Raw genomic sequence first — 24933 nt, 5'->3', positions numbered from 1 at the left:
CCACGTGAGTCATCTACTGAGTCTGAGAGCATGAGATTCACCATCCCCGAGCACCAGGCTCGGTTCGAGCGTTTACCGAGACTTCTATTCGGACAGACTCCATTCTTAGACACGAGCATACTGAGAGATTTACAGCAGGGAGACGAGTTCACCGATGAGGTTGAGGATCTCATGTCGGTGGGTGGTTGGAGGCAGTTATTGTCGATTAGAGAGCCAGCCATCCGGGAGCTTACACTGGAGGTTCTGTTGTCATTTGAGTTCGACAGATCCTATGCGAGATTCGGCGAACTTAACACTGTTCAGTTAAGAGCACTTGGACATCACTATAGTCTGAGTATCACTCAGTTTTCAATTAAGCTCGGCTTATACGATGAGGCATTTACAGACACTGAGGAGTACTCTCAGTTACCGATCGATTATCCTGGAGCCCTGACGCCACAGAGAGCGTACAAAGCATTATGTGGTCAGGGCCAGTATAAGCCGGGGGTGTCCAAGGCCACGTGCCTTTTCCGATGTGCGTACCGCTATCTACATGCCATCATGAGCAGGTCGGTGAATGGTCGTGCTGATAGCACTGGCGTTCTGAGCCGGCAGGAACTTCTATACTTATATTCAATGATGCACCGCATACCGATCCATTTAGGGCACATCGTTGCTGAATACATTCGACATCAGGAGCTTCTGTACTTGTATTCATTGCTTCATCTTTTATATACTCGAGTTGTTTTATTTTTATTGAGCTTCACTGTACCCCCTCCTGTATACGTGCAGATGGTCTTGTCATCATTGGAATTGAGACTTTGTCATGGGCCCGGCCAAGGTGTTTCGGCTCTTGGCCGTGTGAGCTTCATAACCCGTTGGAACAACACTCTCATGGACTTAGCTCCATCAAATGCAACATGACAAGATCCCCTTGCGTATATCCCGCAAGTATACGGGTTTGTCGAAGTAATAAGTTCTGGGGATTCCAAGTGATAAATCTCTTCCTAAATGTTGACCTAACCCTTTGGTCCAGGTGGAAGGTCCCTAGCCACAATTAAGCCCTAGATACTAAGATCACTTCTGCGCTTCACTCCGTTGCACCCGCAACTAAGCCCCAGCAGAAGGTCATCCCTTAGACCATTTATTCTATTGTGGCTGCAAAGAACTCAAGGAATGGAGGTAGAATCTAACACGTCGTTGGGGAAAGGGGACACTCCTGTACCTCTCGACTCACCCTCTTAATCCTCTCCAACCTAGCTTTGTCTAACACTCGTGGTGTGTCACTTACTCACAAGGTTACCAACAAGAACTCTCAACCCTAGTGTGACTCTAGGGGAGTATTCACACAATCAAGCATTCAAAGTTGTAACTCACAATAAACATCAATTAATTGAAAGCATAATAAAGATATTTAAAGAAATGAATACATCCTAGGGTTCACAAATACCGAAGTACTCACTAGGGGTTTAGCTCTCCATGGAGCTAAGTACAATCAAAGAAATAGAATGTAAAAGCAATGAATCCATAGAAAACCCCCTCGATAATCGTGTTGATGGTCTTGTGGAAAGTCCTCTACTCGTCGTCCAAAGATCCCCTTGTCCGGTATAGGATACGCCTCGACGGAAGCACCCCTACCAACCTTCTTCCAAAGAGATGACGATGTCGGAGCCATAGAACCTCTCCAAAACCCTAGCCAATACCTCTCAAAACCCTAGTTAAAACCCTCTCTCAAGTTGGGGAAAAGATGGAGAAAAGAATACTTAAATCGGGGCTGAATCGGCTTTAAATAGGGCTGGAATCGGGGATCTACACGCCCCTGTGGACGCCCTTGTGGATTTTTCACACGGGCGTGTGAAATTTCCACACACCTATGTGGATTCTCTGTTTTGCAGTTTTCTCGGACGGCTATGAACAGTGCTGCTACCGTACTTTTCTTTGCGACAATATTGCTACAATATCCGGCCTGAAATACTTCCTGAATCCATACTTTCATCGAGGTAACGCAAACGGGCACACGTTCACGTCATGCACCACTTTGCTTTTTCAATGATGGAAAAGTTGGTGGAGATTTTGTTTTATATGCATAAGTCGGAATGCTTGAGTATGACTCCCCGAACTATGGTTGTGCTAACTCAAATACGAGGAGGTTGGCACACACTCTAGCATCTCACACCCGAACTATCTCTTCGCGTTTGGACCTTAACAAGATTTCCTCCAAAATCGGTGCATTATGATCCACATTGGCTTCTTTCCTTCATAATCGGCTCACAACCCTACCTACATAAAAGTAACATAAAAACACACATATTAGTGTAAAAACCTGAGAAAGGTAATTCTTAACATAAGGAAAGAATGCTTCGCATTCATATCGCACAAGCACTTATCAAACTCCCCCACACTTAAGCTTTTGCTTGTCCTCAAGCAAAAATTAAACATTTTGTGCATAGATGAAGGAAATATTGGAAGTGCTTGGCTTTAGGTTCACCAAAGTATACAAAGAGAGCATTCTACAAGTAATGGAAATTTCAATACTAAACCTGAAAATCCGAAGCTCTAGTTATAAGGGACTAGTTATAGTTGTTTCTGGTGTTAATTTTGAAAGAAATGTAAAAATGAAAAGAAAGAACAAAATAGTTTTGTTGTTTAGTTGTGCTTGTTGGGTGGAAAGAGCTACCACCTATGATGTATGAAGCTACTCTCATAAGTCGGATACTAGTTATGCCCTAATGAGATAAACAGCTATCTCATGGGATGTGTGAAAGCTACCACCCCGGTAGAAAGAGCTACCACCTCGAAAGTATGAAAGCCACCATAGCAGCCGCTTTGGAAAGGGCTACCATAGAGGATGTGTGAAGCTACTAACCTTTTTGAATTTTTGATACCTTTTGTAGATAAATAAGTCCCTTGTACGTAGAACTTTGAGGAGTATAGTTTGGGTTGACTTGAGTGAGTTCACACACTTACATGATTTCGGGTTTGTCGTCATTTTTGATTCAAGTTTTTAGCTTGAGCATTGATTTTTCGTATTTAGTGTTAAAATTTCCCGTACTTGTAGAATGCATTCTTTGCGTGCATTGGTGAACCTAAGGCCAAGCACTTCCAATATTTCCTTCATCTATGCATACAATGTTTTTATTTTTGCTTGTGGACAAGCAAAAGCTTAAGTGGGGGGGAGTTTGATAAGTGCTTGTGCGATAAGAATACGAAGTGCTCTTTCTTAATGTTGAGGATTAGTTTTGTTGGGTTTTAACGCTAATATGGGTGTATTTATATTACTTTTATGCAGGTAGGGTTGTGAGTCGATTATAATAGAAAGAAGCCAATGTGGGTCTTAATGCACTAATTTTGGAGGAAATCTTGCAAAAGGTTCAAACACGAAGACATAGGTCGGGCTCCAGATGCAGGAATGTGTGGCAACCTCCTCGTACTTGAGTTAGCACAACTATTTGGAGGGGCACAAGGGCAGTCACATTCAAGCATTCTGACTTGTGCATATAGAACAAGATCTCCACCAACATGTCCGTTATTGAAGAAGCAAGGCGATCCACAACGTAAACGTGTGCTCGTTTGCGTTACCTCGATGAAAGTATGGATTCGGGAATATTTCAGACGGTAATATTGCAGGGTACTATAAAAAACATTGTATCAAAGACACTGTAGCATCACTGTTTACAGCCGGCCGAGAAAACTGGAAAATAGAGAATCCACACGGGCGTGTGGAAATTCCAAACGCCCGTGTGAAAAATTCACAAGGGCGCCCACATGGGTGTGTGGATTCCCGATTTCAGCCCTTTAAAAGCCTATTTCAGCCCCGATTTCAGCATTCTTTTCTGTATATTTTTCCCAACTTGAGAGAGGGCTGCGGCTAGGGTTTTGAGAGGTATTGGCTAGGGATTTGGAGAGGTTCTACAGCTCTGACATCGCGCACCGTTTGGAAGAAGGTTGGTGGGAGAGCTTTTGTCGGCACCGATCCGGCGAGGTGTATCCTAGGCCAGACAAAGGTGCCCTTGCTACGAGTAGAGGACTCTCCACAAGACCATCGCCACGACTAACGAGGGGGTTTTTCTATGGATGCTTTTTTTTACATTCGATTTCATTGATTGTATCTAGCTCCATGGAAAACTATACCCCTAGTAGGTACTTGGGTACTTGTGAACCCTAGGATGTATTCGGTTGATTGAATCTCTTTATTATGCTTTCAATTAATTGACGTTTATTGTGGGTTCCAATCTTGGAGACTAGACTGTATGAATACTCCCCTAGAGTGACACTAGGGTTGAGAGTTCTTCTTGGTAACTCTTGTGAGTGAGTGACACACCATGAGAGTTAGACAAAGCTAGATTGGAGAGGGTTGAGAGGGTCAATCGAGAGGTAGCGGAGCGTCCCCTTTCCCCTCCGGTGTGATCTATCCTACCTCCACGTTCCAAGAGTTCTTTACAGCCATAGTAGAGTGAATGGGCTAAGGGATGACCTTCCGCTGGGGCTTAGTTACGAGTGCAACGGAGTGAAGCGTTGAAGTTATTTTAGCATCTAGGGCTTAATTGTGACTAGTGATCTTTCACTTGGACCAAAGGGTTAGGTCTATACATATTAATAGGGTTTATCACTTGGAATCCCTAGAGCTCATTGCAATCTATGCGAGTGCGAGGTTGAGAGGTTATTCAATCTTTCCTCCGGGACATGTATAGAGTTAGGCATGGTTAACCTTAGATTTGAGATCATGTTATTAAGGATTTCCATGACTCATTGTTGCATCAATTAGGAAGTATAATAGAGGATTCTTGCACTTGAAATTATTGTCCTAGGCGGATCAATATCTGGGTACCCCATCTTTATCGATTGCCTTACCTTCTACTTTACTTGTGCCTTCTATCTTGTTGTTTTTATTTTCGTTATTTCATATTTTGTCACACTTATCACTATTCATCTTCCACATTAGTTAAAAAACAACTCAAGTGTCTTTATTCCCTACTCTCTGTGGATACGATACCCACTGATCTAGGATTATTACTTCGACACACGTGCACTTGCGGTTTAAACGCATATACGGATGTGTCACCTAGTAAAACCATAATCAAAGTAATTAAAAATATAAAGAGCAGGGAATGAGAACATTTTAGAATTCATTTCAAAGAACATCAGTTAAACAACCAGAAGTATATACAAGTAAATGAAAGCAAAGAATCATAAGAAAACTTTGGTTTCCACTAAAAGTGTTTTATAGAAGCATTGAAAAACAAGGTGAGGATTCAACTCACCACCGATCAAAACCCCTAAATCTCATCACGGATCTCTCTCCCTCTCTTTCTCAATCTTCACATCCTTATTAAATAAAAAGATTTGATTATTAATAAAAATTAACAACAAGCCGCCATGCAAATCAACACAAGTACGAGAAACGATCAGGGTTTTACCAGATCAAAATCAACACAAGTACGAGAAACGATCAGGGTTTTACCAAATGCGAGAAAAACAACAAAAGCGTTTCCATTAAAGATTGATTTAAGACACCAAAATTTGAGATTCTGCCGTGATTCAGAGCAAAAACGGGTGAAATCGGACTCACCCTGGGTAAGAAGACCCATCCGAAAGTCAATCCAAGCCTTAAGGCACGAGATTGATTGGGAATCAAAGGAAAAGAAAGGGGATTATTTTTAGTGTTTGGGTTAGGGGAATGGGTTTTGAGTAGCGGGAGAGAGAGGGGAATTAACGGGAAAAAGTAGGAAGAGAATAGAAATTGAGGATGTTTTCATCATTACGTCTGCAAGCTTTATTTACAATTAAAATAGAAATTGAAGGAGGAATAGATTAGCTTGTGTCCAGTACTTTTTATTTATTATTTAAATTTTCTTTAAATGATTAAATGTCTCATTTCAAATTTAAAGTCCCTCTAATTTATTTTACAAAAAAAAATTTTATTTAAATCTACTTACTTCATTTTAAATAATTAATTTTAATAGTTTAATTTTCTTTCTATTCATGTTTTGGTTTAATGGAAATTATAATAATTACTTTAAAAATTTATCTATAAAATTTTGAATAATAGAATATTGAAATAAATAAATAAATAAAATTTTAAAAAGTTTTCAAAGTTGGTTAAAAGTTTTAGAAATAAAAAATTATCCATACAATTTGGGATAATAAATTTTTTACGTTAATAATTTTCATTTAAATAAGTGATTATAAATAATGGAGATCATTTTCATACCTTAAATATAATTTTTTTAAAAAATTTAATATATATATATTTGCCGCTATAAAAATTATTGTTAGAATAATAAGTAAACTTATGTCTATAATAAATAATTCAAATTTTTCCACTAAAAACACATCTATAGCAGCTAATATTTAAAATCCGCCACTATAGAGATATACAGTGACAAATTTATAAATTTGCCGCTAAATTTAGCCGCTATAAACCAACTTTCTTTTCGTGTGTTGTCATTATTTGATCTAAATTTTCAGACTAATTCTCTCAGGTTTTAGTCTTTATTTGAGCTAAATATGGTCATTTATGTGAATATTCAGCAATGGTCGGGTTTCTATGAAAAAAACATAAAATGAGAATTTTTAGAAAAATATGGGCTGCTCATGCTTTATAACATGGCTATACTGTTTCATCTAAAAATATTTCATCAAACAATGGAAAGCATGATTTACTCATGCCTCATAGCACAACCGTGCTTGTTGGCACCCATACAAACCTCATGGCACGTGCATTTCCTCATCAACCGTCATGTGATTTTCAAAAGCTAATATAACCATTTTTTCTTTTTAAATTTATTTTATTTTTTATTTACTCTTTTGCTCTAACAATTTAAAATCCTTGTCTTTATTTTGATTTGTTTTAAAATATTTTTCATTTATTTATTTATTAAAACTATTTACTCTCTTTTATTTTTTAAAAAATCCTAATTTTAATATTTTCTTTTCTTCTTTATTCTATCTTATCTTTTTCTCCACCTCATCTCCAATCAACATTATATCAAGATGGCTCCTAAACAAGCACGCTAGGAAATACTCTTCTCATAACTTCACCAACAGATGCTCGACATAAATGTTAGGATCAAAAATATGGAAACCACGTTGTAAGTAATATATAAATGACATCTCTCCCACGACCACTTTCCTCCATCGCCACATTAATCTTGTGAGAATACTTTTTGCCCCTTCTCTTACAATGAGGACATTGTCAATTTCAAGCATGGGGGAGTCATCATTTGCATTAGTAATGTTTTATGCATTTTATGATGACATTTAGGTACTACATGTTTAGTACACTTAATCTTTATATAGTTATCATCTTATTGCATGTAGATTCATTTAGGTGTTGCATGATGAAAATTGAAAAATATAAAAAAATGAAAAAAATTAAATGAATTTAAAAAAAAATTTTAAAAAAATCATTTGAAAAAAGAAATTTTCCGTTGATAACTTTCAGAATTCATTTAACTAGCTATTTGATATGACAAATAAAGATGGCCCAAGATAGAGTCACTATCCATATCAATAGCTTTGGGCGTACACCTTTCATTTACAATAATATTCGTGCTAACTCCATGGCTCTTGATCATATGCATCTTAATTCAGTATATATCCTTGCAAATGAACTCCTTGAGATTTTGTGACTTTTAGATAGATCTTAAGTTTAGTTATATTATATCTCATAAGTGGACAAATAAGAGAGAAGTGATATAGGAAAAGTTTATGTCAATAGAAGTTAGGTGAGATAATAATTTTTTGATAGTGTTTTGCTGCTTTGTGTGACTGAGTAGCTTAGGGTTCTGGCTCTTGATAAGAGTGTTCCTTTAGCAGAAATGCCATAATTAGGCATGAAAGCATTAATATAGATCTGTAATTGACCCAAATAGTTAGGTATCATGGCGCCTAATAATCATGTGCATCCCTCAAAAAGGAAATTTATAATCTATGTTAGTCTAAAAAATTAAATGAAAATGAAAAAAAAGATTTAAAAAAGAAAAAAAAGTGTTGAATAAAGGACATATTGATCTTTAGTATGAATTTGCTTGGATATATGCCATTTTAAGTGCAATGCTCATTTGCATGTGCTGTGAATGCTATATTTTTAGGTTGTGCTCATGTATGTTCATTTGCTTTGATATGCACAGTTGTTTTGTATACTGTTATGGGTTTTTCTTGTGACTTTCTTATTGTTGTCCATGTTAAATTAGTTCTATCATTTGAGTTTTGTCTGAGAGAGGGTTTTAAAATAATGAATTCTCTTTGGATTTAATGATTATTTTGCTTGAGGACAAACAAAGATTCAAATAGCCCAAGGGTTTCGTGATCGAGGCTGATTCTCATAATGTGTGTAAGCTTAATAGGTCTATTTAAGGACTTAAGCATGTCTCTTGCAATTGGAATCTTTGTTTTGATAAAATTGTTAAAACTTTTGATTTAATAAAGAATGAAGATGAACTGTATGTCTATAACAAGGTTAATGGAAGCAAGATATCATTCTTGATATTATATGTAGATGATATTTAGCTCATAGGATATGATATAGGCATGTTGACTTTGGTTAATGCTTGGCTCTCAAGTACATTCTCTATGAAAGATTTGGAAGAAGCCACATATATTCTTGGAATTTGCATCTATAGGGATAGTGTGAATAGGAAGATGGGGCTTTCTCAAGCCCTTTACTTAGAGAAAGCCTTGAAGAGATTCGAGATGGAAAACTCTAAGAGAGGGATTGTATTTGTGGGTGGGATGGAAAACTCTAAGAGAGGACTTCTACTGTGAGCCATGGAATCCATCTGATAAGTACTTGTTTATTAGTAATACGAAATATTCTTTTCTTATGATGAGAATTACTTTTATCATATTTTAGAGCTAATATACGTGTACTTGTGTTACTTGTATGCATGTAGGGGTGTGGAGCCAAATATAGAGGAAGGAAGCCAAAGTAGATTGCGATTCCACTTTGTTGATGGAATCTTGGATTGAACAAACATGAAGACACAAGTTGTGCTCAAAGATACGTGAATGTGTGCCAACCTCCATGCGCTCAAGCAATTACATGGTTTAGAAGGCACAAAGGCAGTCACATTTGCGTATTCTGACTTATGCAATGATAGCAAGATCTTCGTCAATGTTATCCCTTATTGAAAAAGCGATGCAATCTACGGCATAGACGTGTTCTCGTTTATAATACCTCGATGAAAAGTATGGATTCGGGAGTGTTTTTGGCGGAGTCATGTAGCAGGTACTGTAGCAAATACATGTAATAATTTACTGTAGCAGTTAATGTTCACAGGTCGTTGAAAAACCTAGTTCTGCATATTCACACGGGCGTGTGGAAATTCCACACACCCGTGTGGATTCCCAATTCAAGCCTATATAAAGCTGTGATTCAGCTTGATTTCAGCATCTCTTTTTCCATCTTTTCTCCATTTTTTCCCCAACTTTGGAGAGGCCTACGGCTAGGGTCTAGAGGAGCTTTGGAAATGTTTGTGGAGTGGTTCTATGGCCATCGACACCGCGTTCCTTTGGAAGAGTTAATAGGGGAGCTTTTGTCGGTACAGATCCGGCGAGGTGTGCCCTACGCTTGATAAGGGAACCTTTGAAGAGGACGAGGCTACTCCATAAGACCGTCGACACGAATACCAAGTGGGTTTTACTTATGGATTGCATGTTTTCACTTTTTATTTCATTATTCATTGTATCTTGTTCTATGGAGAGCTAAACCCCTAGTGGATTCTTGGACTTGTAAACCCTATGGTGTTATTGTTTCATTGATCTTCTATTATGCTTTCCTTAATTGATGTCTTTAATTGAGTTCCAATCTTGAATGCTTGTTGAATGATTTCTCCCTTAGAGTGACACTAGTGTTGAGAGTCTACATTTGTAGTCCTTGTGAGTGAGTGACACACCATGAGGGTTAGAAAAAGCAAGATTGGAGAGAGTCGAGAGGGTGAGTCCAGAGGTAGTGGAGCGTCCCCTTTCCCCTTCATTGTAAGTAATCCTACCTCCGTGTTCCAAGAGTCTTTTGCGGTCACAATAGAGTGAAGTGCTAAGAGAGGAACTTCGCTGGGGCTTAGTTGTGCAAGCAACCGAGTGAAGCGTTAAAGTAATCCTTAGTGCTAGGGCTTAATTGTGACTAGGGGTATTTTGCCTGGACCAAAGGGTTAGACCTATACTAAGGAATAGGGTTTATCAATTGGAATCGCTAGAGCTTCTTTCAACTATACGCAGTGTGAGGTGTTGAGACTGATTGATTTCTCCACCGGGCATAGTATAGAGTTAGTCATGGTTGACCTTAGTTTTGGGAAAGTGTATTTTAGGATTTCCATGACTCATTAAGCATCAGTTAGGAGACATAATAGTTAGTCTTGCACTTGAAACAATAATCCTAAGAAAAGCAATGTCCAAGTGCCCCACTTTCTATCGATTGCCTTTCCTCTCATTTTATTGCGCCTCTCTTTCTTATTTTCTTTAGTTCTTTTCATATTGATTTTTTTCACACCACTATCGATACATTTTCACTTTAGTTAAGTAGCAATCTTTGTGTTTTTTATCACTATTCCTTGTGGATTCGACTACCCACTCACCGGAGTATTATTACTTCAACAAACCCGTGCACTTGCGGGTCACACGCAAGGGGTGTGTCAAGTTTTTGGCAATGTTTCCGGGGAATAGGCATTTTAGAAGCACTTTGCAATTTGTTATTTTAGCTATTCATCACCCATTCTATTTCATATCTCCTTATTCTTTCATCATTCTCATTTGTTTCGTTTTCATTGATTTCAGGAATAATGATTAACATACGCAAATTATTTGACACAATCACGGGGATGGTTGAAGATATAGAACAGAAAGGTTAGATTTTTACAGTACAGTCCACTTCATTTTGTTCCCTGAAAGAGCAATTCACCGTCAACCATCCCATGGAAGAATCAGTTGATGATTACAGGGACAAAATTCAGGATCAGAGTCATGAGTTAGATAGTGTGCTAGATCAGTTTGAAAAGTCTGCATTGGCATCTATGAGCAATCATTTGGAAGAAAGTTTGTAGAGGGTCCTTGCTCAGTTCGACTCATCCTATCATGAACAAAGACAAGAACTTTTCTCGTTGGGCGTGTTAACTTCAGCACAGGAAATTTGCAAGATAGAAAACATGGTTGTTGTTGAAGGTTATTCAGATGCCCATGCAAAATCGGAAGAGGTGTCGAATAATCTTGAACAAGGATCGGATGACTTTGATGAAATTGATAGATTAAAGGAAAGTAGATTACGATCATCGATTGAGGAACCACCTGATTTAGAGCTTAAAACTTTGCCGGCACATTTGGAATACGCCTTTCTAATGGAAGGATTAAAGGTTTCAGTGATTATGGCTTCAAATCATTCTCTAGATCAGAAGGACAAGCTTGTGAGCGTGCTAAAAAAGCATAAATCTTCCATTTCTTGGAAGATCTCTGATATAAAAGGTATAAACCCGTCATTCTGCACTCATAAAATCCTAATGGAGGATAACTATAAATCTGTGATCCAACCCAAAAGGAGATTATGCCCGAACATGATGGAAGTTGTAAAGGCCAAAGTGGTAAACTTTTGGATGCGAGTATCATCTATCCTATCTTCTACAGTGCATGGGTGAGCCCAACTCAAGTATTTCCGAAGAAGGGAGGAATGATAGTTGTGAAAAATGAAAAGAATGAATTAATTCTGACCAGGACAGTTACAGAATAGTGCATCTGCATTGACTACAGAATGTTGAATGATGCAACGCTGAAGGATCATTTCCCATTGTCATTTATTGATCAGATGTTAGAGCGATTGGCAGGGCATCAGTTTTACTGCTTCCTCGATGGTATGTCACGATACTTCCAAATCTCCATAGCTCTGGAGGATCAAGAGAAGACAATGTTTACATGTCCCTATGATACTTTTGCTAACAGAAGAATGCCTTTCAGGTTGTGTAATGCAACAACGACATTCCAGCATTGCATGACTACCATTTTCGATGATCTCCTAGAAGACATCATGGAGTGTTCATGGATGACTTTTTGGTGTTTGAAGATTCTTTTGACATCTGTCTAAGGAACTTGGAGAGAATACTCTTAAGATGTGAAGAGACAAATCTTGTTCTTAATTGGGAGAAATATCACTTTATGGTCTAAGAAGGCATTGTCCTTGGGCATAAGATTTCTCAAGTGGGAATGGAGACAGATAAGGCAAAGATTAAAGTCATATAAAGACTCCCTCCACCTACAATTGTGAGAGGAGTTCGAAGTTTCTTGGCCCACATGGGCTTTTATAGGAGATTCATCAAGGACTTCTCGAAGATAACTCAACCGTTGACAAAGATCCTTGAAAAGGATGCTCCCATTGATTTTAGAGATGAGTGCATAATTGCTTTTAATTCATTGAAGGAGAAATTAGTGCAAGCACCCATTTTGATCACACCAGATTTGAATTAACCCTTCGAGCTCATGTGCGAAAAAAGTGATTATGCCGTTGGAGTAGTGTTGGGTCAGAGGCAAGGCAAACAGTTTCAACCGATTTATTATGCTAGCAAGACTCTCACGAGTGCTCAAGAAAATTATACAACTATAGAAAAAGAATTGTTAGTAGTGATTTTTTACTTTTAATAAATTCAGGCCATACCTCATCTTATCGAGGATTACTGTATTTACCGACCATTCGGCACTCCGCTATCTCATAAACAAAGTTGATGCTAAGCCGAGATTGATTCATTGGATCTTATTGTTGCAAGAGTTCGGTATGGAGATAAAGATAAAAGAGGAACTGAAAATATGGTTGTGGACCATCTGTCTCGAATGGAGGGGTGTGCAGGTCAAGAGCCAGCAAGTAAGAAAATTAATGATTTCTTTCCCAAGGAGCATTTGTACACAGTTTAGAGTTCAGAATCAGAGGACACTCCATGGTTCACAGATTTTCCAAATTACTTATCGGGGAAAGTGCTCAAGTAGGGTTTAACACTCCAACAAAAGAATAAGTTCTTCAGCGATTTAAAGAATTACTTTTGAGAGGATCCATATTTGGTCCGCATCTGTGCAGACTATGTGGTTAGAAGATGTGTATCAAGGGAAGAAGATTGGGACATCCTTGCACATTGTCATTCTGGGCTAGTTGGGGGGTATTATGCTTTAAGTGGAACTGCTGAAAAAGTTTTGCCCGCCGAATTCTATTGGCTGACTTTATTTCAAGATGCACATTGGTTTGTTCTTTTATACGACAGTTGTCAGAGAGCTAGAAATCTATCGCGACGGGATGAAATACCTCAGAATCTGATGCAATTTTGTGAGGTGTTTGATGTGTGGGGTATTGATTTCATGGGACCATTTCAAAAGTCCAATGGTAATCAATATATCTTGGTGGCAGTCGACTATGTCTCTAAATAGGTGGAGTCACAAGCTCTGCCTACCAATGATGCTCGAACCATGGTAAAATTTCTAAAGATGTTGTTCACTCAATTTGGAACTCCGCGAATTATCATTAGTGATCGAGGAACTCATTTTTGTAACACCCAGCTTGAAAAAGTATTGAAGCGCTATGGTGTGCAGCACTGCCTTGCTACTCCCTATCATCCAAAAACAAATGGTCAAGTGGAAGTCACTAAAAGAGAGCTAAAGAGAATCTTAACGAAGTCCATGGAACAAGGGAAGCAAGATTGGTCAGAACTTTTAGATGACACAGTTTGGGCTCATAGAATGGCATATAAAATTCCAATGGGGACAACTGGCTATAACTTGGTGTATGGTAAATTGTGTCATCTACCAGTAGAGCTCGAGCATAAAGGCTAGTGGGCCATCAAAGCCATGAACTTTGACTTGCAAAAAGAAGGGCAACAAAGAATGCTCCATCTCAATGAATTGGATGAATGGAGGATGAGGGCATATGAGAATGCAAGAATTTACAAAGAAAGAATTCGGAAGTGGCATGACAAACATATCATGAATCTGAAAGAATTTAAAGTTGGAGGTCAAGTGCTATTGTTTAATTCTCGCCTACGATTATTTCCTGGGAAGCTCAAGTCTAGATGGTTTGGGCCATACACTGTAACTAAAGTATCAACCCATGGTGCCATTGAACTTACTCACCTGGAGAAAGATATATTTAAGGTAAATGGGCATCGGCTAAAACCATACTTTGGAGGAGAGGTGAATAAAGATGACAAAGAATTGTTCTTTCTCTATGGGCCCCCGTGAGGTAAGAAGAGGTACGTCAAGCTTAGTGATGTTAAACAAGTGCTTCTTAGGAGGCAACCCAAGTCTTTACAATTTTTCTAGTTTTTAGTTTAGTACTTGTATGAATAAGGCTTTGAGTATTGGTGTCTTGATTTTCACATGCAAATTGTTGTGTCTTTCTTGTGGATTGATAAGTGCTTGTGCGATATGAATGCGAAGCGTTCATTCCTTATGTTGAGCATTACTTTCCTCAGTTTTCTACATTAATATGTGTGTTTTTATGTTACTTTTACGCAGGTAGGGTTGTGAGGCCGAGTATGAAGGAAATGGGCCAATGTGGATCATAATGCACCTATTTTGGAGGAGATCTTGTTAAGGTTCAAACGCGAAGACATAGGTCAGGTGTGAGATGCTAGAGTGTGTGCCAACCTCCTCGCATTCGAGTGAGCACATCTATTTGGAGGGGCACAAAGGCAGTCACGCTCGAGCATTCTGACTTATGCATATAAGAACAAGAGCCCGCCAACATGTACATCATTGAAGAAGCAAGTGATTCACGACGTGAATGTGTGCCCATATGTGTTACCCAGATGAAAGTATGGAATTGGGAAGTTAATCGGGTCGAAGACTGTAGCAGAGCACCGTAGCAATTACTGTAGCAACACTGTTCACAGACTAGAGAAACAGAGAATCCACACGGGCGTGTGGAAATTATCCACGCCCGTGTGGAAATTCCACAGGGGCGTGTGATATCATACACGCTCGTGTAGTCGCCCGATTCCAGCCCTATTTAAAGCTAATTTCAGCCCTGATTTTGGTATTCTTTTCTCCATCTTTTCCCCAACTTGTGAGAGGACTTCGGCTAGGGTTTCGAGGGGTATTGGCCAAGGTTTTGGGGAAGTTCTACGGCTCTGACATCGTGATTCCATTAGGAAGAAGGTTGGTAGGGGAGCTTCGATCGAGGCGTATCCTATACCGGACGAAGGAATCTTTGGACGACGAGTAGAGGACTCTCCACAAGACCATCGACACGATCATCGAGGGGGTTTCTTTATGGATTCATTGCTTTTACATTCGGTTTCTTTGATTGTATTAAGCTCCATGGAGAGCTAAACCCCTAGTGGGTACTTGGATGATTGTGAACCCTAGGATGTATTCGTTTCATTGAACTTCTTTATTATGCTTTCAATAAATTAATGTTTATTGTGAGTTCCAACCTTGAATGCTTGATTGTATGAACATTTCCCCTAGAGTGACACTAGGGTTGAGAGTTCTTGTTGGTAACCTTGTGAGTGAGTAACACACCACTAGCGTTAGACAAAGCTAGGTTGGTGAGGGTTGAGAGGGTGAGTCGAGAGGTACAGAAGCGTCCCCTTTCCCCTCCGACGTGATAGATTCTACCTCCGTTCCTCGAGTTCTTTGCAGCCATAATGGAGTGAATGGTCTAAGGGATGAACCTCCGCTGGGGCCTAGTTGCGCGTGCAATGGAGTGAAGCGTTGAGAATATCTTAGTGTCTAGGGCTTAATTGTGGCTAGGGACCTTCCATCTGGACCAAAGGGGTAGGTCTATATTTAGGAAGAGATTTATCACTTGGAATCCCTAGAGCTCATTGCAACTCTTTGCGAGTGCGAGGTGTTGAGATTGTTCGATTTCTCCTCCGGGACATGTATAGAGTTAGGCATAGTTGACCTTAGATTTGGGACTATGTATGTAAGGATTTCCACGACTCAACATTGCATTGATTAGGAAGCATAATAGAGAGTTCTTGAAGTTGAAGTGATCATCCTAGGTGAAGCATTATCCGAGTACCCCATTCTTTATCGATTGCCTTACCCTCTTCTTACTTTTGCTATTTTACTTGTTGTTTTTATTGTTGAGAATTGAATCAATTTCACACTTTTCACTATTGATATTCCACATAGCTAAGAATCAAATTAAGTATTTTCACTCCCTACTCCCTGTGGATTCGACCCCGCTCACCCGGGATTATTACTTCGACAAGCCCGTGCACTTGCGGGATATAAGCAAGGGGATCTTGTCATGGATCATTGATGTTTTTGTGTGCATAATTGTGTTTGCCAAAGTATCTTGGTCGTTTGAGCATGTTTTTCATGATCCTCTGGTTACTTATACATATTATAAGCAGGCTTTGAATAGGTGTAAATGTTCAAAAAATTTCTACAAAGTCTATAATTTTTTCTAAGGCAGCTAGAGAAAACACACGGTCGTGTGGAAATTGCACACGGGCGTGTGTTTTTATTTAGAGCTCATCCCGAGAGGACACAGGGGTGTGTGTCTACCCCTTTGAATAACCTTGTGACAGTCACATGAACATGTGGAATTTCCACACGGGTATGTGTTTCTCTTCAGTGGTTCAGAACCCTATCCTGAGAAGACACAGGGGCGTGTGTCTGCCCCTGTGTTTGACCCAGTACATTACACACGGGCGTTGGTAATTTTCACACACCCATTTGATTTCCTGCAAAGAAAACCTCACCATCCTGAGAAGACACAGGGGCATGTGAATGCCCCAGTGAGGAGCCCTGTAAAGATCCACGCCCGTGTGGTATTTCCACACGGGTGTGTGAAACACTTAGACGAATTTCTCGTGTGGACAGATGAGACACAGAGGTGTGTGGATGCCCCTTGTGGGTCAGACACATGGGCGTGGGGAATTTCCACACGCCTATGTGGATGCGTTCAGAGTAGAAGGATGTCATCCGGAAAGCACTCAAGGGCGTGTGTCTGCCCCTGTGAAGCTCTCTTGAAGAGTCACACGGGCATGGGTAATTTCCACACGCCCGTGTGGATGGACAGAACACTAAGAGGCATGGGTTATCTTTAAAATCTCTTTGCATTTCTTCATCTTCTCACTCCTAAACACTATGAGAATGTCTCCTTGCACTCTTCCAACTTCGCATCATCGTTTTAGAGGGATTTTACTCGAGTTTCCGGCAATTTCAAGTTTCATTCTCTATTTCATTGGTAAACCCTTGTTCTCTCTTTTCTTTGACAAACCTTCATTTCTCTCAATAAAATAGGTATATGTGCTTTGTTTCTATGATTAAATGGTTGGTGCATATTTAGAATGTGTTTAGAAATGATTTAGGGTGTATTTTTGGATTTTTAGCATGCACCCACGCGGTTTTCACGCCCCATGGATCCACATGGGCATGTGGAATTTCCACATGACCATGTGGATTCTTGTAGTATTGTTTTGTAAGTTTATTTGATCAATTTTCTTTTCAATGCTTGCAAGTATGGCACCAAGGACTAAAAAAGCAGATGGCAAGCGTCCTCGAGAGGCCTCACCTGAGTTGGAGCATATACAGTTCTCGATTTCGAAGCACCAGGCTAGATTCGAGCGTTTATCGAAGCTCAAGTTCTGTCAGACACGATTTCTGGATTTGAGCTCACTCAAGGAGGTACAGTTAGCTGATGACATGACCGATGAGGTTGACAAGCTCCTCTCGATGGGTAGTTGGCGGTGTTTACTGCTGATCAGAGAGCCGCCTATCCGCATGCTTACATTGGAGGTGCTCGCCTCTTTTGAGTTTGATTGCTACTATTCCAGCTTCTCGAGCGTCGACAAGACCCAATTTATAGTGTTTGGACATTGACAATGCTCCCGCAAGTGCACGGGATTATCGAAGTAATAAATCCCAGGTGAGTGGGGTATCATATCCACATTAAAAAGGGAATAAAAATACTTAATTTGTTTCTTAATTATATGAAAGATGAATAGTAATATGTGTGATAAGATTCAAATCTCAAAAGTAAAGCAACCCGAAAGAGAGCAAAAGTAAAGGAGGAGGTAAGGCAATCGATAAAGATGGGGTACCAGGGTATTGATCCGGCTAGGAAAATCGTTTCAAGTGCAATAACTCTCTATTATGCTTCTTAACTAATGTAATGGTGAGTCAGGGACATCCTTTTAATGCATGGTCCCGAATCTAGGGTTAACCAAGCCTAATCCTCTACATCTCCCGGAGGAGAGGTTGAACAACCTCTCAACCTCGCACTCGTAAGAAGGATTGCATTGGTCTCTGGGGATTCTAAGTGATAAATAACTTCCTAATTGTAGACCTAACCCTTTGGTCTAGAAGAAAGGTCCCTAACCACAATTAAGCCCTAGATGCTAAAATCACCTCAACGCTTCACTCCGTTGCACTCGCAACTAAGCCCCAGCGGAGGGTCATCCCTTAGCTCATTCGCTCTATTATGGCCGCAAAGAACTCGAGGAATGGTGGTAGAATCTATCACACTGGAGGGGAAAGGGGATACTCCTGTACCTCTCGACTCACCCTCTCAACCTTCTCCAATCAAGCTTTGTCTAACTCTCGTGGTGTGTCACTCACTCACAAGGGTTACCACATGAACTCTCAACCGTAGTGTCACTCTAAGGGAGTATTCAACAATCAAACATTCAAGATTGGAACTCACAAAAACAATAATTAATTGAAAGCATAATAAAGAGATTCAATGAAACTAGTACATCATAGGGTTCACAAATACCCAAGTACCCACTAGGGGTTTAGCTCTCCATGGAGCACAATACAAACGATAATGAAATCAAATGTAAAAGAAAGGAATCCATAGGAAATTCCCCTCGATAGTCGTGGCGATGGTCTTGTGGAGAGTCCTCTACTCGTCACAAGATCCTCTTCTCCGGTTTAAGATACGCCTCGCCGAATCAATCCAACGAAGGCTCCCTTACCAACCTTCTTCCAAAGAGATGATGATGTCAGAGCCTTAGAACATCTCCAAATCCCTAGCAGATACCTCTCAAAACCCTAGCCACAGCCCTCTCTCAAGTTGGGGAAAAAATGGAGAAAAGAATGTTGAAATCGGGGCTGGAATCGGCTTTAAGTAGGGCTGGAATCGGGATTCCACACACCCATGTTGATATTCCACATGGGCCTGTGGAATTAACACACGGGCGTGTGGAATTTCCACACGCCCGTGTGGCTTCTCTGTTTTGCTCCTTCTTCGGCCTACTGTGAACAGTACCTACTACAGTGATGGCCCAAAATACTCCCGAATCCATGCTTTCATCGAGGTAACATAAACGGGCACACGTTCACGTTGTAGATCATCTTGGTTCTTCAATAAACGGTCACGTTGGTGGAGAACTTGCTAAATATGCACAAGCCGGAATACTGGGATGTAACTGCCTTCGTGCCCCTCCGAATCATTGCCTTAGCTCGAATACAAGGAGGTTGGCATACATTCTAGCATTCTAAACCCGACTCATGTCTCCGCGTTTGAGCCTTCTCATGATCTCCTCCAAATAATGTGTAAAACGATCTACAAGGGCTTCTTTCACAAATAATCGGCCTCACAACCCAACCTGCATAAAAGTACACAAATACACACGTATTAACGCCAAAACCTGGCAAAAGTAATGCCCATCATAAGGAAAGAACGTTTCGCATTCTTATCGCACAAGCACTTATCAAACTCCCCCATACTTAAGCTTTTGCCTGTCCTCAAGCAAAAATTAAAACATTGTATGCATAGATGAAGGGACTGTTGGAAGTGCTTGGCCTTAGGTTCACCAAAGCATGCAAAGAAAACATTCTAATAGTAAAGGAAATTTCAATACTAAATACGAAAGAATCAATGCTCTAGCTAAAAACTTAAATCAAAAAGGACAACAAACCCGAAGTCGTGTATGTGTGTGAACTCACTCAAGTCAGCCCAAAGTATACTCCTCAAAGTTCTAGGTATAAGGGACTTATTTATCTACAAAGAGTACCAAACAATTCAAAAAGGGTAGTAGCTTCACACATCGTCTAAGGTAGTCATTTCCAAAGCGGCCGCTAAGGTGGCTTTCACACTTTCGAGGTGGTAGCTCTTTCTACTGGGGTGGTAGCTTTCACACATCCTATGAGATAGCTCTTTCTCTCAATAGGGCATAGCTAGTATCTGACTTATGAGAGTAGCTTCATACATCATGGGGGGTAGCTCTTTCCACCCAACAAGCAAAATTAAACGATAAAAATACTTTGTTCTTTCTTTCTTTTCCATTTTTTTTGTAAATCAACACAAGAAACAAGACTAAAACTAATCCCTTTAACCTTAGACTTGAGTTTCCAAAAGATTTTAAAGAGTGAGAAGTGCACAAAATGTTATTCGGGCAAAAATTCCTAAAAATTCAAGCAAGAACTAGAGCATGAGAACATTCAATGTTAAAAATTCTCCTAAACTCAAGAATACCGTCATTGCAACTAAGGTAAACTGTCATTGCCTATGTGAGCATATATATCAATCAAAATAGTGTAAAAAGTATGGGCACTATGAAACTCCCCCCCCCCAACACACTTAAGTTGTACATTGACCTCAATGTACAAATGCAAGCTCACTTATAATGTATATCAATCAAGAATAAATGTGGGAGAAGCCATCAAAACAATACTCCCCTGACTCCTAGTGTTGCATTTGATGAAGCTAAATCCTTGGGGGTGATGTTCCAACGGGTTGTGAGGCACACACGGCCAAGTGCCAAAGCAACTTGGCCGTGTCTATGACAAGTTCTCAATTCCCATGATGACAAGACCATCTGCACGCATACACGAGGGGGTTCAGTTGAGCTCAATAAAAGAAAAACAAAACTCAAGTATGTATAAGATAGAGTAAGAAATATAACTCGAGACAACAAAATGAAAAATAAGCTCAGAAGGAAAGTCCTTTCTGAGGATAACATGTCCAAAATAAAATGCAAGTAGAAGTAAAATAAAAGCAAGTCAAGTGTCAACGCCACGCTCTGGCTCCTCTACTGCTGGTGCTGGATCAGAAGATGTTGGTGGGTCCCATGATGGTGATGCAGGAGGCGTCTGGGAGGTGCGCGGTCGCAGTATAAAAAGTGCAGCAGCATCTCTCTAAAGGATCTGCTATAAAGCGTCAAAACGCACCATGAACTCTGTGAACTGTGCGGCCTGCGTCGCGTGCACCTCTGCTATCTCCGCTCGTGCCTCAGTGATCTCTGCCTGTACTACCCCCATGGCACTCTTGAGCCTCTCAAAATGATCATGGGCTTGAGATGGTGAGAACAAATGTATCGGGGGTGGGTCCTGTGCTGGAGGGACCGACTCTGTCTGATCTCTCTCTTGTTGTAACTCTAAAGTTGGATAAGACCCTTCAGCTATGGTTTCCTCGGACCCAGTTGCCATATTCAGCACAAAAACACCCCTTGGATGTTTCGTGATCATACATATAAGCCTCATTATTTCCAAACCGAGGGGTGCTGGAATTATCGTTTTCTCAGCACCTCTAATCGTATCTAATAGACCCATCCCAAGAATGAATCTAGTGATGTATGGACCTAAGAAAATGACACCAAGCCTGGGGTAATGTCCTTGATGCCTCAAATACTCCGCTACAATGTGTCCCAGATGAATCGGCTCCTTTCGCACCATGGAGTATAAGTATAAAAGTTCCTGTTTGCTAAGGACTCCCGTGCTATCGCTGCGACAGTTCGCTGATCTACTCAAGATGGCATGAAGGTATCTGTAACTAGGTCTAGAAAGACACGTGGCCTTGGACACTGCTGGCTCGTATTGCCCCCGTCCACATAGTATTCGATAAGCCTTCAGGGGGGTTAGGTTTCCACAATAGTCAGTCGGCATCTCATCATACTCTTCTGTTTTAATAAACTCCTCATCATATAAGCCAAGTCTAATAGAAAACTGTGTGAGGCTCATGTTATGATACTGCCCAAAGGCACTGAACTGAATGGTACAGACATTATCAAAATCAGTGTACGAGCGGTCAAATTCAAATGAAGCGAGCACCTCCAATGTGAGTGGGTGAATGGCGGGATCATGAATACTCAAAAGCTTACATTAACCACCCACCGATAGGAATTCCTCAACCTCATCAACCATGTCATCTGCTAATTGCACCTCCCTCTTTGAGCTCACGTCAGGGATCCGTATTTGACCAAATTTATGCTTCGCTAGTCGCTCAAATAGATTTTTATGTTCGGGAAGTGTGAATTCCATGCTTTCTGGTTCAGGAGTAGGCTCCCTTGGACGCTTACCCACTGCCTTCTTTGATCTGGGAGCCATACCTGCATGTTTTATAAAATAGCTTAATTAATTTCGACCAAAATATAATTCTGCAGAAATTCACACGGTCGTGTGGATTCACAGGGCGTGAAAACTGCACGGCCCGTTTACCAAAAACTATGAATGCATCTCCCTCTTGCTTTCAAAGCTCATGAAAACATATCAAAGATCATTTTAGCCTGGAACCTAGGTACATTTTCTAGTTTAATCGAATCAAATCGAATAGAATCAAAATAAGGGCATCCTTAAGATGAAACAAGAGTTTTACCGATGAGTTTAACCAAAAACAAAAATCTCTGAAATCAACGAGAAACTCAAGTTATCGACGAAAAATCACCCATGGGAGGTCGGGAGAAGTGATGGGGAATGTTCTCTACTCAGTTGGAAGTGTGCTAATGAGAGAAGCTTATAATGGGAGGCGCAGCTTTATGACGCCTGTACATCCACACGGGCGTGCCAAAGTTATGCACGCCCGTGTGCCTTTGCATGAGAGTTTCACAGGGATGGATACATGCCCCTGTGCGCTCTCGGGAAAACATTTACCTACTCTGAACACACCCGCACGGGCGTGTGGAAATTACCCACCCCCGTGCACCCGACCCACAGGGGAGGCCACAGGCCCCTGTGCGCTCTCTGTCAAACTGAGAGAAATCACCAAGTGTTTCGCACGCCCGTGCGGAAATTCCACACGGCCTTGGACAATCACAGGCCCAACTCACAGGGGCATTCAACGCCTTGTACGCTCAAGGGATGAAGAAGGGATCGTCTGCAGAAATTCACATGGGCGTGTGTAAAATACCAACGCCCGTGCGTTTGTCACAAGGTTACCTACAGGGGCGAGTCCACGCCCCTATGTGCTCTAGGGAAAAATTCCCAGGTTTCTGCATAACAACGCACGCTAGTGCGGTAATTCTGCACGGCCGTGCGATAATCGTAAGGTCGCTCACAGGGGAGAGTGCACGCCCATGTGCCTTCTCTGGATGAGCTCGCAATACAACCCCACGGGCGCGTGGAAATTCCACACGCCCGTGCGTTTTCTCTGGATGACTTAACAAACTTTGTAGGCTCTGTAGAAATTTTCTGAACATGTTTACACATTCAGATCCTGCTCTTTTATGCAACAATTACCAGCGAATAACAATAGAAACAAGCTCAAGCGAATAAATCTTCGCCAAATCCTCATGAAAACACATGATGACAAAAAAAATTCCACCAAAATGAAAATAGCACAAGCATCTAAACATGAAGACACCAACACTTAACAAATTATTCATGCAAAACTAAACTATGACTGGGAAAAATCAGTAAACACTTGGGTTGCCTCCCAAGAAGCGTTTGTTTAACGTCACTAAGCTTGACGTACCTTGTCTCTCCTCATGGGGGTTCATGAAGGAAGAATACTTCATTGTCGGCATTACTAACCTTTCCTACACGATATGGTTTCAGCCTGTGTCTGTTTACCTTAAGCGTACCCTTCTCCGGATGGGTAATCTCTACAGCCCCATGAGGTGAAATTCTGGTCACCGTGTAAGGGCCAAACCATCTGGACTTGAGCTTCCCTGGAAATAAACGTAGACAAGAATTGAATAGCAACACCTGATCTCCCACCTTGAACTTCTTTGAATTTTTAATATGCTTGTCATGCCATTTCCGAATTCTTTCCTTATAAATCCTTACATTCTCATATGCTTTCATCTTCCACTCATCCAGCTCATTAAGAAGTAGCATTCTCTGTTCCCCCGACTTGTGCAAATCAAGATTCATGGCCTTGATTGCCCAGTACGCCCTATGCTCCAACCCTACAGGAAAGTGACAAGACTTTCCGTAAACCAGATTATAGGGAGTGGTCACTATTGGTGTCTTGTACACTGTTCGATGAGCCCAGAGTGTGTCATCTAACCTTTCCGACTAATCCCACTTCCCTTGTTCCACAGATTTGGTTAAAATCCTCTTAATTTCTCTGTTTGTGACTTCTACTTGACCACTCATTCCAGGGTGTGGAGGTCAAGGTGGGAGGTTGCACACACTCATTGGGGCATTCTAGATGAGACAAAGCTAATATCACTTCACTATTCATTGACCGACTCACTCCTTGATTTACATCCATTCGTGCTTGTGGAGTTCTTTACTTTTTGAGCTTGAGGTCGGATTTTTTTTAGCCGTTTATCTTATTTCCCTTAGTTCTTCATGTTTGTTTGCTTGGGGACAAGCAAAGCGCTTAGGAAATGAGGGATGTTTGATAAACTTCTAAAAAGTATGTATTTTTGCATGTATTTGTTACGTATTATTCTTTATATTTATTTGTTGAATTGATGCCTTTCTGGTCTAAATTGTAGTATTTTTGCATTTCAGGCCCTTTAGAAGCCCTGGTAGCTCGGCGACGCGATTGGGGATGAATTCGGCATCAAAAGCGGCATTTTTCGGGAGTCATGTAGCACAGATCTTGTAGTGGTGCTCATGTAGCGTTTCACTCATGTAGATCACTGTAGCTTATCGCGGGCTTCTCGGCAGAAAATTAAAATTCTCGAGGGGTCGGTATACGGCCGGTATACTGACCCGTTTATCGGTCAGGATCTGTGCACTTATAAGGTCTTGAAGGGCATTTTTTGGGCATCTTCTTCTTGATTCTTCTTCTTCTTTGGGGATAAGGCCGGCTAGGGTTTGGAGAACACTTCCACATCACTTGAACCCAAGCTTTATGAGGGG

This window comes from Dioscorea cayenensis, chromosome 19 (assembly GCF_009730915.1).
Source record: "Dioscorea cayenensis subsp. rotundata cultivar TDr96_F1 chromosome 19, TDr96_F1_v2_PseudoChromosome.rev07_lg8_w22 25.fasta, whole genome shotgun sequence".
NCBI classification, from domain to species: domain Eukaryota; kingdom Viridiplantae; phylum Streptophyta; class Magnoliopsida; order Dioscoreales; family Dioscoreaceae; genus Dioscorea; species Dioscorea cayenensis.
This window is presented reverse-complemented; position numbering follows the sequence as displayed.